A 12,425-nucleotide genomic window follows, 5' to 3' on the forward strand; every position below is an offset into this window, starting at 1 on the left:
AATAGGTAGATCAGATATGATGAAGGAAGTAGTTGCCAGTGAAGGAGAGGACGCAGGAGATGAAATTACTTTCTGCAAATTGGAAGAGATGGAGCTTTGTGGTTTGCCAAACCTCACAAGCTTCTGTTCAGGGGTTTATACATTATCATTCCCAGTCTTGGAATGTGTGGTGGTGGAAGAATTCCCTAAGATGAAAATTTTCTCTCAGGGCCTCTTGGTTACACCAAGGCTAGACAGAGTAGAAGTTGGAAACAATAAAGAGCATTGGAAGGATGACCTTAACACCACTATCCACCTGTTGTTTAACACATGGTGCGTGTTGATTCATCAATCTTCATTGTGTCCCTCAACTTTTATGGTGATCTTGTTCGTAGTGCAGTAGAAATTTTTTATGTTCCATTTATAGATGGATGTTTTTCCTAGCACAAAATTTGTTTAGTAGCTTAGAATAATTGCTATTGAAGTCTAGCTGAAAAACCCGTGTCTTGAATCACCAAATTAACGTGGGCCTCTCTGGCCAATGTTACAAAGATCAGTCTAGTTAGAGGCATATTCCAAGCACATTTCTTTCACTAAAGGAATTGAAAGCAAGTCAGAACCATGGTTCATTTTTAAGTGTTCAATTGTCAAAACCGTGCTCTCAGTCAACATCAAATAACCCACAACTGCAAATTATTGGGACTTCCCTTGATTTATAATTTTTTCCTGATGAATGTAGCTACTAATTATGCATAACTTCACTGATTCTCACCTTTTCTACTCTCATGCTCAATGTGGCCTGAATTTCCAGGATTTGGACACTGCATTGACTTTCTTTAATTCATTTGTATTTCAATAATGGTAGGGTCTTTCATCTTCACTGTCCATTTCTTAGGTGCAGAGGATGAGTATTAAGTTTTTCTTCACTTTCTGTGAATGTTAAACAGTGTTGCTGTCAGAGAGACACTGCCAATCTTGTTTGATTCATTAAGATCAAAGCCAACTGCAATTCGTACTTAACATGTTATTGTTATACCCATTAGCAGCCATCAAAATGAAAGCTTGTGACTCTTTTCTGAAATATTTATCCTATGATCAAGGAAATGCTATTGCAGAATGTTTTATTCCTGTATTTTGAAACAAATATGAAAGCTCTATTCAGAAACATAAGAGGTTCTTCGAATTGTATATCACGTGAAAAACCCAGTGAGAATGGTCTCTAATTATAGAATGTTACTGTTATTGAGCTTTCCAAAGCTAAATGTTTTGTGATGTTTTGATGTTGGGATGTGTAAATACCCTGAATCTGAGATGTAGCCTAACCTTCTCCAAGCCAATGCCGGATACCAGGATGTTGTGTCATTCTGATTGCTTAATACCATGATTTCAATTTCGCACATATCATGTTGAATTGATTATTTTATTGGCTAATAAATCAATCAACTTAAAGGGATGTTTTGGAATAAATTGAAAATGATGCTGCTTGCGAATACAAATTTTATGTAATCTACTTTATCATATTTTGAACTCCCACTCATAGTATTGTATTTGTTTTCTTTTAGGCGATTGTGATCTTGAGATTGTGGAATTGGGAGCTGCTTCAGCATTGCGATTACACCATGTCTAGTTCTTGTGCAACTTCAGTTGCTGCGGTTGTCAAGTTGTGGGTTTGAGGAAATTGTTGCAAAGGAAAATGGATAGAGACAATGCCAGCATCACAACTACCACTAAGCCTGGAAATTCTCCAGACGTCTTTGGGAGCACAACTAAAACTAAGCCAGGAAACACTCCAACTGGAGTCAAGGTAAACACAACCTTTTGGTTAAAAGACATCAACTGATTCTCATTGTGGGCATGATGAGAAACTATTTGATAATTTTCTGATTCTTTAGCCTTGTTACCACTTTGACCGTTCGTGATTATCATTGGCTTGCAGGATGTTAAGTAATAGGTATGTATGTTGTCTATGCTGTTAATAAATTTACTATTGTACTGCTGAATTGACATTTCCATTAGTAGAATCACATAAACAAACTTGAGACGTTTTAAGCTTTTTTGTGAATAGCACAAATGATTACCATTTCACCCTCTGCCCATTGCTCAGTCTAAAACCGATTCTACAATTAACATCCTCCTACCTGCTTCTGATAGTCTGTCATGCTCTCAATCCATACCTTTCCCTCATCTCTTTTAGGCACCATCCCCCCTCTCTCTTTCTACACTTCGCTGTGATCTCCCTTTTGGCTCTCCTAAAAAGAGTTTCTCTCGGTAACAAATCAGCAATATCAACCAAGAAGAGTCTTGTTAAGGTTGGATGGACTTCTAATACCCAAGCTTCCCTCCCTTGCCTAAGTTTCAGTTGCCGCAGCTTTTTCTGCCTGCAGCAGATATTTGGAGGCTAGTGGGTAGGTTGAGGGGATGGTCTCTAGGCATCCTTTTTTGGCTCGAGTTGGGCTGGTGGTCCAAGCAGTATCAAGGCCTCCTTCTCCTACAGGTTAGGAGGTGGGAGGCCCTGAGTGCCTTAAGCCTTGCTCTTTGTTTGTTGACCTGGATCGACCCCTTTCCTTGGGATGTTGTTCTTCGGCCCATTCCTTTTCGGTTGGAGGCAGAGTCCCTTTCTACCTCATGTCGAGCAGTTCCTGTTGAGGGCTCACATGATCTTTTCATGGGCCAGCTCAAAGGTTCTTTTAAGAGGCTTCATTCCTCTCTAGTAGGTGAAGGACACATGGTCCAGAACCTTCCCTTAAACCTTTGCTTCTTGGCAGCAACACAGATCGCTGATGAACAAGTGCCATATGCTGATGCTGCTCTCTTCTGTGCAGCGGAAGGTTTCATAGGTAAGGCCTCGTCTTTTGTTTTGTTGTTGAGGGGTGGGATTTCTCCTTTTTCTTCTTCTATTTTCAAATATGAGGGTGTGCTAATGGATTTGGCTAAGAGCGTAATTCTATGGAGGAACAAGACGAGGGAGGGGTTTTCTTTAGAAAGCAAGGGAGGTGGTTATGGACCTTTGTGGATGTTCTCCAATGAGGATCTGGTAGTGGATGTTTCAAAAAATTCTTACAACGATGTCGAGTGTGCGGTCATTGATTTGTGTAGTGAGGCGGGGGCTCTAGGAAAAGACAACCCCAGTAAGAACATGCTGAACTCCTCTTTCAGGAATTTCATGCATCTCCTTCAGCAAGTCTTTGGGATCGCCTATGGATGGTTTTCAAAAGGAAGTTGTCTCCCTATTAAAGAAGTTCGAAGCTAGAAATGGTCATACAATGGGGTCTCAAGTATTAAGAGGAGACCTTTGTTTATATCTCGTTTTGATAAGGAGCTTTGGAAGTTAGAGAGCTCGGTTAATTACGATCAATTTAGCGGAAAATGGAGGAGTTAGAAGAGTGGGTGGAAAGTGGATTTTGAGTGTTTAGGTTAGAGTTGTGAAGAGTGGCTACGAGGTTAGGTAGGAGTGATGTAGGCTCTGTTTGGTTGGCTGCAAGTTGGATTTATGAGCAATGTTTTTAGAATCGGACCAGTTATCGAATCGAAAAAAATTATCGGTTCACGGTTCACTGGTCGGACTGACGGTTGAACCGGTGATGTAATAAATATATAATTTATATATTATATAAAAATAAAAATAATTATAAAAAATTAAAAATATATAAAAATTACAAATTTTAATAATGTTTGATTTTATATTTGATATATTAAATTAAATGATAAAGTTTAATATTTTAAATTTTATTAAATAGAAATATGTAATATTTAAGAATGAAGATATATTTAAAATGAAAAAATTTATAATAATTAATTTTATCTTTTTGTCTTTGTATTTTATTGTTTTAAAATTATTCTATTAATTAATTTATATTATTTTTTATAATTATTATTATAAAAATTAACAGGAATTTAAACATTTGCATTTCTTTAAAGATTTTATATGATAAAAATTTGAAATAAAAACATTAATCTTATATTCTTATTATATATATTTTTTAACAACACCATTTAATAAATATGGTGCAATGCTCAATGGTTAAAAGGCTTCAAACTTTGAGACCGTCCAGCCCTCCAAGAAGTAATGTTTTGCCTCTAATTAGTCCCAGTCCCAATCCCACATCGGAAGCACATGAATTCTATGTGCTCTAAGTGCTCTATAAATACCTTCCACATCCAAGCCAAACATGCCCGCAAATTGGGCTTGGAGACATGGCCCAAATATAAGTTTTATAAGCTTTCTTGTCATTGGATTAGGCCTTAGTGGCTTGGACCAAATATAAGCTTATAATTAGTTTCAGTTTTATAACTATTGGGCATGGAAATGGGTGATTACTACTCAAAGAGTGCTATTTGATAGCTTGTAATTAACTCTTTTAAATACTTTTGAGTAGTAGTTATCACCTTTTAACCCAATTAACATATTAAAGACCCTTGCAATCAATTCTAATCAAATTGTGTTAAGTTTTGGTGTTTTGATAGCTTTTTTATCACCAAAGCAATCCGAGATTGAGGAGAGTTCTTTGGAATCCATGGCAAAGATGTCCGGACAGGGCATCCAGATACGCCATCGGAGGGCAGCGGAACGTAGGCTGTAGCAAAGCTTGCTCATTGTAGTCAATGATCCGAACAACATATCCGGATAGGATATGCTATCGTCCGGGGTGTGATGATCGCGAGTGCCATGTGCTTCTCCCTGAGGGAATCCGGATGGAGTTGCGCCGGATAGCATTGCGGCGCGTGTCCTCTTGGGGAATCCGGATGGAGTTACTCCGTGTCATCAGGGGAAGGGGTCCCTACACCTTGTATACTCAGACGGTCCCCCTTGCAATGCGCGGATATCTCACATCCGGAATTCTGTCCGCCCGACATTTCACCTTCTCCGAATATCTCACTCCCGGAATTCTGTCCGGTCAGACATGTCTAAATCCTCTTATTGGATATTTCACATCCGGCGCCTGACGTTGGATGGGAGAGGAGGGCGTTTCAACTTCCCCGGAGAGCATCCGCAGCCGACAATTCAGATTACCCAGATTTTGCACAATGCAGCGGTGTTCTCCTGAAACTTCACGATATTTTCAACCGACATTTGGAGATATTTTGCTTTAGATATTTGATGTCTAAATCCCCAAACTCTCCTTGTAACCCACCTATCATAGGATTCCTTAGTCTTTAAGTAAGAACAAAGGGTGAATAACCCCTTATATATAATTTTGTAATCTTCTTTACAAAAATATCCATCATATATCATATATCATATATGTAATCGACGAACAGAGCACTTGCTCTGTTTCTTCTTCATATTGTTGTTTTCTCGTTATTTTTATTTCTAACCAAGCAAGCTTTGAGGAAGTTTCCTCAAAGAATGAGTGGCTAGACTTTTAGTTCCTTGGAGCTAAGGTTGCCGGGAAAGGGTCCAAGTGCAAGAATTTATAGCTTTGTGGTTTCAGCCATTAATGAAGAGAAAGTATGATCCTTTAATGATTTCTATGTTTTTAGTTAATTTAAAACACCTTCAATTCACTTGAGTGAACACTTGGTAAGGCAAGTGATCTCCGTCCATGGAGATGCACTAATTTACCTCTTGTGAGCTTTTGGGAAGTGACTTGAAGGTAGGATTTTCTAGAATTGTCAACACTTGGTAAGCTTTTGGACTCCAAGGAGACATCCATTAGTTATCTCTTGCGAGCTTGAGAAGGGAAGTCCAAAGTTAAAGATCACCTTTAATGGAAAATGCTAGGTGAGAGGCATGAGCCATTGCAAGTTGCATCAGTGAGAGGGAATTAGAGCTGAAATCCATTTAAAGGATACATCTGTACAACACCGGTTAGAGAATTGACTATATGTTAATTCTCTAATGCGAGGAAATGAACCAAATGACCGGAGCTCTGTTTTTGCATGAGAAACCTCCCCTGTGAACCTCAACCTCCAAGGAATGTTTTTCTTCATAAGTAATTTCCATTACTTTCTTTTTAGTTAGCTTGAAACAAAACCTCATTTAACCAAAGTTTGTGTTTTATTTCTTAAGCTAGCCTTGAAATGAAAAAGCACCAATTTAACTTTGAATTGGTATCAGTTGTGAGTTGAAAACCCTTCCCAGCGAACGATCCTAGAGCCACTATGCTATATTAGCTAAAGCTATCCTAATGCATGGTGATATAGGTTATAAATTTTGTTGATTACTCTCTCAATCAAAGAGCACCAACTGGACATGAATCAGCTGAGACACCAATTGGGAACGAATCAATGGGGCTGATGGATAATGGGCCTCTTAATAGTTAGCAAATATTTGTAACAATTAAGGTTTGATCAGTTTGGAAAAAACCGGACGGTTTGTCCGGTTCAGTGGTTTAACCGTCGGTTTGAACGGTTTAATGTCAGTTTGACTACAAAACGATTCATTGAGATGGACTAAACTGGAAAGTTCACCAATCGACGATTTGAGCGGTTGGATCAGCCGGTCCAATCCAGTTTTTAAAACAATGTGTACGAGTGCCCTTTGTTTTTCTAGAACTATAGGGTGTTATTTTTGTATTGGGTTTTGGTTTGTTTCTCTTTTCCCTTTGCTTGCTTTTAATGCATTTTGCATACTTCGTGTGTACTTGGTGCACCTTTTCCAAGCGTTTTTCAATATAGTTTGCTTTTTATCAATTAAAATAAAAAATAAAAACCCAAGCTCCCCTCTCTCGTCTGTGCAAACTGTTCAACCAATTCGTTGGCTTTTTCATCAAAGCACTTCTCTCTAAACAAAATCCCTTTGTAGGCTAGGAAAAATGTTTTTTTTTTTTTTAATCAGCGTTAGCTTTCCTCCTTTTGATAAGTCATTTCTCTTCTATATAGCAGTCTATTTCTGAAATCTTCCTCTCCTTCATGTGTAATCATCCTTGGGATTATATGTGGGCTTAATAAATTGGGAAAATAAAGTAACCTCTTTTAGGCTTTTAATAAATTGAGGAAATAAACATGCAATGTAGTTCAAATACATGACCTTTTGCCAAGTGAGACTCTAATACCATGTTGAACTACCAATTTTTCTAAAAGCTTAAACTTGTAGGATTTGAGCCTATAATGCGTATCATGCACTCTAGTAGACCACATCCAAGATTTGCCTACCTTTTACACATTCATGTTGAGAAGTTGAAACCTCTTTTCCCATCATGCAAACACACATACCCCCCCACACCCACATCCACCTAACTAATCCATGTCTTTTAAATCTTTTGCACCCCCTTCCTTTTGGGACTAACACCATAAAAATGGCATTTGGCTTCTTTTAAAAGAGCCTAACTTAAAAAACTATGAAAAAAATCTCGTCACCTCATTTTTTCACAAAGTCCCCAAAAAATGCCAAAAAGCCCTAGGGGCTTTATCGCTATACAATCTAAGAGTGTAGAATAGCCTCCACCTTAAAAAATGAATTCTCTAAGGACTTTAAATCTTCTATACTCGAACTTTTAAACATTCATCCTTTATGCTCCAAACTCGAAAACAAGACTATAGAAAGCACTTGTCATTCTTTTCTTTATGTCTACATCTTTCAATAACATTTCTACATTGACCCTAGTTTTAGTCAAATATTTTCTTTTTCAATGAGCATTAGCCATTTTATGAAGGAACTCTGTATTTTTATCTCCATTTTTAGTCATATATCTTTTGATTTTTTCCTCCAAAAGACTTCTTCCATTGTTGCCCACTTTCTAAACTTATCCACTATCTTCCTCCTAGCTTCAACCTCCTTAGTTGAAAGAAAGACTTCCTTAGCATCCTAGAAATTAATCTAATTTAAATTTGTAACTTTATGGAAAGTGAAATTGTCAAATACATCTTGATTCCATAATTTTAGATCATGTTTTAATGCTTTTAGCTTGAATGCTAAGATGTGGCTATATTAACCGCTAATATTGTATCCTACCCACCAATTTCTAACAAGGTCTTTGAACCCTTACACTTTCAGTCGCATATTTTCAAACTGAAGAGTGTTTTGCCCTTTCTTATCCCTCCATTTAATAAAATGGGAGAGTGAGGTTGGAAATCAGTCTTGGGAGGACACTCGAATTAATCTACTGAAGGGGTTCCTCTTTCTCTAGAAACAAGGAATTGATCTAGCCTTGATGAGGATGAATTATTTAACCCATTAGTCCATGTTATAGAACTACTAACTAGAGAGATGACCCTCAAATGAAGTTCCTTTGTGATCTTTGAAAAGTGCCACATTGCTGTTGAGCATCTTAAACATTTACTCATTCCCTCAAGGAATCTTATCACATTGAAGTCTCATCTAATACATTAAGGTCATTCCAAAACCATATTACATCAACCATTTTCACCCAAAATTCCTCTCTCCTCTCATTTTGGACTGACCCATACATTCTTAAAAACATCTAGACAAAGTTGTCCTTATAGTTTTTGAATCAATAAGAGATTGGATGCACCCCACTTTATATCAATTAACTCCAACACCTTATTGCCCTAAAAGACTAAAGTCTCCCTTACCTGACCTCTAGCTTCCACAAAACACTCCATTCCAAGAATTTGCCCATACCCAAACTGCTCTAAATTTGTATCGTCATTTATTAGACCTTGGTTTCTTGTAAACACACAAGGTTTTTCATATGTGATTCAATCAATGATTTAACAAATTTTCATTTTTAACCTCATTTAACCCTTCTAACATTCCAAGAAAGAATGCGAAGCTTGATCTTCAAACCTTGATCAACTCTTAATTGTTCTTCCCACTCTTCCCTTTGCCTAAAGCAAAACTATAGTTGACAAAGCACTTCAGCTTGCAAAGCTCCATCTCAAATCTAGATCCATAGATAGATTTCCTTTTTAACCCAATTTTGGAGACTTTGCCCATTTTCATAAGCTCTATCCTCCTTAAGTAGCCAAGATTTCTCCTTCAAATCCACCAATTGGCATCCCCACAAACTTGCTGAAAGATGTGAGCTTACTGAAGCATCCCACGAAGCACGAAAATCCTTTTCAAAATAACAAGGGGAAGATTCCTTTATTGCAATAGTACCTGCTTCCAACTCTTTTGCTTCCACATCACTAACGCTTCTCATGGTGTTTTCAATGGACTCCATTGATGTGCCACCAATCAAAATCATGTGTAGAGTCCCATTTCCCTCTCCATCGGGTTTAATGAAGTGCACTCTAAGTTGCTTACTCCATCCTTTCTTCTAAATGTTTTCCTTTAGATAGAAGAGAAGGAAAAGAGACCTTGTACCCTCAAAAGGAAGGAGAGGGGGAGCCATACTTGGGAAACATGACGCTTCTAGCATAAGAGCTTTGTTGATTGGAATAGGTCTCACCAAAGTTGCCTTTACATTAGCCAGCTTCTCTATTGTGTGATGGCAACCACCCTTACTCCTCATGTTACACAATTGACTATTAAAGCAACACCTTTTCACAATGGCTAGGGCTTGTGTTAGCAAGCTTTTATGAATGGTAGAGGGCTTGTTTGTTATTGGGAGACCCACATCAAAAGAACTTGTTGACCTCCTTGCCTCCATCCTCTCCACAATGCATGACATACCCAAACCTCTTGCCTCATTTTAAGCGGCGTTGGTTTAACTTGAGAAAGCCATGGTGGGACCTCTCACCACAAATGAATGACAAAACAAGACAAACACCACCACCTACAGCTTTTTGGTAACCTCCTCTTATATGTTTTAATCAAAACTCTCACCATTTGCAAATTGCGTCGCTTCATCATGTCTTCATTTATTGGCATAGATTATTTAGATTGACTAAGTTGGGCTGGATTTCTCTTAGGAGTATTTTTAACATGATGACCATTGCATACAATGGATTGTGAGCTCCAATAAAGGCTTGGTATTGTGGTAAACTACTTGTTTAGCTTTGATCTAGGTTGTGCGGCAGGAAGAAATGTTAGAATTTTTTAGGCTAAGCAAGTACTTCAGAGGTTCTTTTGGACACCACTCATTTCCTTGCTTCCTTTTGGGCCTCTTGCACCATAACTTTTAAGGGCATTCCCTTAATGTGGTTCTACATGATTGGTTGTCAGTGTGTTGGTCCAAAGATGTGAGCTAGCAAGGAGAGGTAGTTTTGTGTACTTTCCATATGGTGTATAGGTTTACTAAGTAATTTGGAGGTTCCATTTGTTTAGTTCTTTGTTTTTGGGAGGATTTCTTATCCTTTTTTTCTACTTTTTAAATCTTTATTTAATAGATTACATTGTTGTTTCTCATTAAAAAAAAAATGGTGTCTTCATTTATTGCCATGAAACCCCCATATATATATATATATATCCCAACTACTTAAAAAACTCCCTATCCCACAAGAAAATCAGCAGCCTGACAATTCTCACCCAAGCTTCCTCTGCATGGACTCCTCTGATACAACCTACCTTAGGGATGCACTTGTCAAACAACCTCTTTTTCTTAAAAATTCTCCCCTCCCAGAAAACCTTGTTTGCTTTGGTGACCTTTTCAAACTTCAACAGTATGAGAGATCATCCTAGCAATGTTAAATGGAGGCTCTCTTGCAGTCACAAGTTAAACCTAACCCCCATACCTTTAGTGAAGGCAAGAACAGGGTTTGGTTTGAGAAGTTACCCTTACCTTCTAGGAAAACTAGGGAGGACCTTTTGCCTCCATTGAGCACACAAAACAAAATAGGAACATTACTCTGCAACTCTAACTTATAATTCTTGCCATCCTCTATCCAGCTCTTCCTAAAAGGCTTCAAGTCCTCTTGTAGACAGCAGGCCTTCACCCCACCAATAACTGACAAACTCTTCTTGCCAAATCTGACCCATTTTGAGAAGCCTCAACTCCTCTCTATAATATCTCCGACCACCTTGCTTTTGACTAGCTCAAATCAAAATCTTAAATGATTATGATTCTACTTCAAACTGTCCTCTTCCTCTTCTCAATTCCACACCAATTCTCTTCCTTTACTTTTCTCAAACTATACAACTATTAGTAAATGAATTACTTTTATGTCAACATTCTGCCAAAAATTGGATTAAGTGCTATATAAAACCTAGTGAAAATTCTGAAACTTTGTTGTGTCCCTGAATTCATCGGTACCACCCTACTTGCTCACAGCTTTCTCCCTGTTGGAATGAGCATAGCCTGCCTAGGCTAAGCTCAAGCAATTGAGATTGAGAGAATCATCCATGATATTTGCAACAATGATTGATTTCCCAATGATCATACATGTTTAATGTTCAGTATCATTCTCTTCACTAGTGAGAATAACCCATTAGGGGTTATTGGCTGCCTAGAAATCTATTCTCCAGTCATGGACTAGGATTGATTTCCCATCACCATTTCTTAAATCCTGTCCTTGCTTATTCTCAGTTCATATATTTTGAGTTTGATAATTTTTCAATGATTGAGGTGTTGTAGACAAGACTTTGATAACATTATCATTTTGACTTTTAAGTTCACTAATGGAATGTACTCTCCCAATTTACTTTTGGAACTGTGGGAACAAAACATATATCTATATTGCATTTTTCCTTTTTAGTTTATAGAGAAGTCATATTTTCTTCATTACTTTGTATATAAAACATGACATAAATGGCACTGAAATTGGAAAATAAATCATGTTGGTTTTCTTGGTTAAACTATATATTATCTTTTTTGTTTTGATAAGATCTTCTAAGTTCTGGGATCATTTCTCATCTTTTGTTTTACTTTCTATTTCTAATTCATTTCAATGAAGTTTTTTCTGATTAACCAACAAAAAAAAAAAATCAGGCGCATTTCTTATCAATAATCTTGTCCACCTGTAGTATCATCTACAAGTGCAAAATAATGCTAAAATCACATATTAGTTGGTTAATGATACATTGAAATGATGTACTTATGCCATTGTTAGCTGTTACTAGAAGGAAAAGATGAAGTACATTGTTTAACAAACTGAGACACTTGAAGATGTAAGTCTGATGGATTTAGAAGTAAGCCATCATCTATCCTTAGAAGTAACGATTCAAATACTATTATACCTATGACAATGTGAGCTTATCATTGGAGCCAATAGATAGGGTTAAGTGGAGAAAAAGTATCCATGGAACAGACTTTATAATTCTGATTTTAAGCTTGGCTGAGTTGACTTGTGTGCATGACTCCTGGATTTGATTCTTTTGAAGAATTAGGACATGACTCTACTATATAAATTGCTTGACTCATGACAACTTCCAATCATTATCCCTGTTTGTGCAGCAAAGAAAGCTCTAATCAGCTTTCTGCTTCAACTGGTGAAAATCACAGATTTGATGCATTCCCATTACATAACAGAAAATGGCAAAAGGTTATATTAGGATTAGAATAGGAACACAAGGTGATTCCATTCAACTACTGGGGTGTTGCGCACCTTCCGTCCACATTTTTAAAGACGTTTTCTTGTCAAGAGATGCTAAAGCTATTTACAGTTGGTACTTCTAAGTTGGAAGGAAGGATTGGGGCAAATGGCAACTTGGAAGAACTTCA

The sequence above is a fragment of the Vitis riparia genome, chromosome 14 (assembly GCF_004353265.1).
Source record: "Vitis riparia cultivar Riparia Gloire de Montpellier isolate 1030 chromosome 14, EGFV_Vit.rip_1.0, whole genome shotgun sequence".
Classification (NCBI taxonomy): Eukaryota; Viridiplantae; Streptophyta; class Magnoliopsida; order Vitales; family Vitaceae; genus Vitis; species Vitis riparia.